Below are 3768 nucleotides of genomic sequence, written 5' to 3'. Positions count from 1 at the left end.
GGGGGCTGGGCATCCTGGGAAGACCCTGGAGAGGCCCTGAGGGTCCGGGGACGGTCAGCGGCCTCAGCCACCCTCTAGCCTGCAGACTGTGGGAGGGATGGGGCTGGGCCCAGAAGTGACCCCGAACACCTGGCGCCGAGCCCCTCACCTGTCCCTGGGAGCTGGACCGCCAGTGGGGAGTGCGGCAAGGTGTTCAGCCCGAGCTCCTGCGTGGTCAGGTACCTGAAGTCCACGCAGGCGAGCGGCCCCACACCTGCCCCGACTACATGAGGCCACTGGCGCGTGTGGGAAGCCCTTCAATCCCCGCTCCCACCTCAGCGAGCACTGAAGGCAGCACCCAGGCTGCACCCTGTCCTGCCCCAGGCCGCTCCTGAGCCGAGGTCCGGAGGCTGGATGTGGCCCCCGGGGGCATCAGTTTGCTGGATACCGGCCCTGCATCTTGGGCCGCAGGTGGGGCTGCTGCGCGTGCTGGGAGCGCAGAGCAGAGAGGATGGGTGCAAAGGGTCATGGCCAGAAAGACGTCCCCGTTACCGAACCCCACTGGTGACCCCAGGGCGTGTCATGCACCGAGGGAGTGGTTCACTGGGCAGAGGTGCAGATTTTGCTTCTGGGAGGGGCACATCACGAAGAGATGGGCGAGAACTGGGGCTCTGGCGGGCGCCCTGGTCTCAGGAGCAGGTGAAACGGAGATTCGGGAAAGGACGCTGGTTGTGAGGTTCCTGTCCCCCTTCTCTCTGCCCCAGCTGGGACTGAGGTTGCAGAAGGACTTCAGGTCTCCAGCCAAGGGCCGGGAGGGCAGAGGCCTTGCTCTGGGGACCTCGGTGGGGCCAGGAGGCCTAGGCTAGAGGAGAGGGGAGGCGACAATCCTCCATTCTCAGCTCTTGCCCCCACCCCTCCATGCTGCCTCAGTTCTCTCCTCCACTCTTGGTAGGAGTTGCGTTGGAGCAGGCTCCAGACCACTAGGCACTTACACCGTGGGGCGGGGCCCCTGGCACGCGTGTGACTGACTTGGTCATGAACGTACTTGCCACTTTGTGCTCATCAGATCTAATCAGCTAAGGTCATCCGGGTGGCAGATGGGCATGATAGTCGGTGGGAAGTCTGAGTGACCGAGATCTCTGCAGAGAGAATGACAGAGAATAAGGAAGTTGCTCTGACAGCCCTTGGCAAGCCGTGAAGGTGTCCGGTTGTCCTTGCCAAGCAGAAAGAAGACAGAGCTGGTGGTCCTTGCGTATCGGTAGAGAAAAAGCGTCCGCAGATCAACAGCTGTGAGGGCGAGGAGCTCCACCCCTTCATGTGGTCCTGAGCCTCCCTCCCCGGCAGAGGCAGCCCCTCCTTTCCTAAGGGTTAAAACCTTCTGATGATTTCCTGGTTCCTGCTGCCCACGATGGTAAATGCAAATCTGGCAGCTAGGCCTTGTCATCTGAGCGCTGTCACGCCGGTCTTATGTCCATCGAAACCAGGGTGGCCATTTCAATGAGAGCGTCTCCTAGGGCCATACTGGCCCATCGAGGACGGCACTGCAGCGATTTGCAGGGAGGCAGGTGCCCCACCGACTGATGTAGTTCCCAGTGCTGTTATCACAAGGGTCTCCTCCTCGGACTGTGTGCGTGCATGCGTGCGTGCATGCGTGACTCCGCACAAGCTGAACACACTTCAGCGTTTCCTATATCCCAGAGCTTTTGGATTCACCAATTATACCAGGGGAGTTCTGGCAACTCCGCCTTGTTGAATTTGGGCCTCCACTGAGTCCAGGTCTTAGTCAACCTACCAAACAAACAATATCCTTCCAGCTGCAGGAGCTAATGGTAAATCAAATTGCCCCATGTGGATAAATTTGATCCAGCCCAATGTTGCGTCCCATCCTCCTTGGTCAAATACCCTGAGATGTCGTTCCCATATTCGTTCTCCAGGTTTGTGCCAATTACATGAACAAACCTTGCAGTTCTTTTGGGGTATAATAGTATGCTTAAGGATCAGATTTTACATGTGCCCATTTAGAGCATGCCAAACTCATTAGAGGTCTAGGGCAGTAAGGGATGGTTGGAGAGAACACGGCGGCCCCTTACAAGGCAACTGCAAGAGTCATGGTGTGTCCCCCAGTTTCTAGACCTAGGTCAGTTCCCGGGTACAGTGCCCCTCAATTGAAAGGAGATCCACCCCTTTTAAGGAAGAACCAGTCCTACCACAAGAATAGGTGGTGGGCCAGGGACGGTGGTGTGTGTCTGTAGTCGCAGCTACTCAGAAGGCCGAAGCAGGTGGATCGCTTGAGCCCAGGAGTCCAAGTGGCAAAATAGCAAGACCCTGTCTCTAAAAAAAAAAAGAATAGACAGTAGGATGGTAGATCTTCCTCAAAGGTCTGCTGCCAGTTCCCAGGAGGCGGGGGGTGGGGGAAATACCCAGACCTTTTAGGGGTTGAGAGAGACTGACTCTGAGTTGAGGCTAATCCTCCAAGTCTCTGCGGTCTACTGGACAAAGCAGGGTTTTATGGCCCGTGCTCGTCTCCTGTGGGCTCATTGTGTGTGTACACCTACTCTGGTGATTTCCCTGGCGTGAGGGTGGAAAATTGGAAGAGACAATACTCAGCAAATGATAGCGTCACCACACTGGCTCTTTGACCTGTAGGGTGAGGGTCCTTAAAGTAGGAGGGTCCAAGCAGAAGCCCCTAGGATGTCCCCTCTGTGGCAGGATGACAAATCAGAAGCAAGACCACATCCCCTGGGGAATTACAGAGATTAGTGCCACCATCAAGGACTTGAAAGATGCAGGGCGGCAATTCTCGCCACACCCCCTTCTACCTGACCGCCTGGCCATGCAGAAGACAGATGGGTCCTGCAGGAGAACAGTGAGCTGCTAGACGAGACTCTAATTGCGGCTGTGGATTCAGGTGTGTTGTCTCGGCGAGAGCGAGCTAGCTCAGCCTCTGGTCCGGGTGCTACGAGATTCTCAGTGTCGTCTCAATGCACTCGACCCCATTCCAAGCCTCAGGGTCCCCCTCCTTGACCTAACTCTTACAGAGGACATTTGACATTTGGTGAGTTTGTGAATTCGATGCAGTTTGTAATTCTGCAATACACACGATTAGGTTTGTATCTAAGTTTCAGCTATATTTGCTCTTTGCAAGAAATCAAATTCTTTTAGGGCTGGCCTAGAAGTTCCCTGGTTCTGTGTCTCGAGCTGTGGATTTAGAGCCCTGAGCTTGTCATTTCTTTCCATAAGCTCCAGCACAGCCACGAGCAGCCACCCCACCCCGCAGTCCACATGGTCACCAGTACAGTAGCCAGTTGGTCTCCCAAGGTGCAGACTTCAGTCGACGCTGCAGCTCAAGCAACCACAGGTGATAGAGCAGACAGGATGCGACCGCATACTATGGCTCTCCAGTGTCCCATATTCTGTTGGCAGGAAGCTCAGCACTGCATTCCAGACTGAAGTCAGAACCCAATCCATCCCAGAATCTCATCTTTGTTGGTCTGTTTCTTGGGACCCTTGTTGATACCAAGCACCCTATCAGTTGGGGCCCAGTAAGGAAATAGAAATGACACTACATACTTCAGACAGAGGGGGTATAAGTTAGGGACCTGGTTGTGCAGGTTTTTCTGCAAGGCTCAGAGAGCAAAAGTGGGATGTGCCAGGACCTCAGAGACTAATACTTGCAGGAAGCTGCCACCATGCCTGGGGCTGGGGGAACCCCAGGGCGGAGGTGGTAGCACAAGAGCTGAGGAGGGTGCAGCGAGGCGGTGTTGAGTGTGCCAAAAAAGCACCAGGCCT

This window comes from Propithecus coquereli, unplaced genomic scaffold (genome assembly GCF_000956105.1).
Source record: "Propithecus coquereli isolate 6110/MARCELLA unplaced genomic scaffold, Pcoq_1.0 Scaffold490, whole genome shotgun sequence".
NCBI lineage: Eukaryota > Metazoa > Chordata > Mammalia > Primates > Indriidae > Propithecus > Propithecus coquereli.
The sequence above is the reverse complement of the archived record's forward strand: the minus strand, read 5'-3'. Positions refer to the sequence as shown.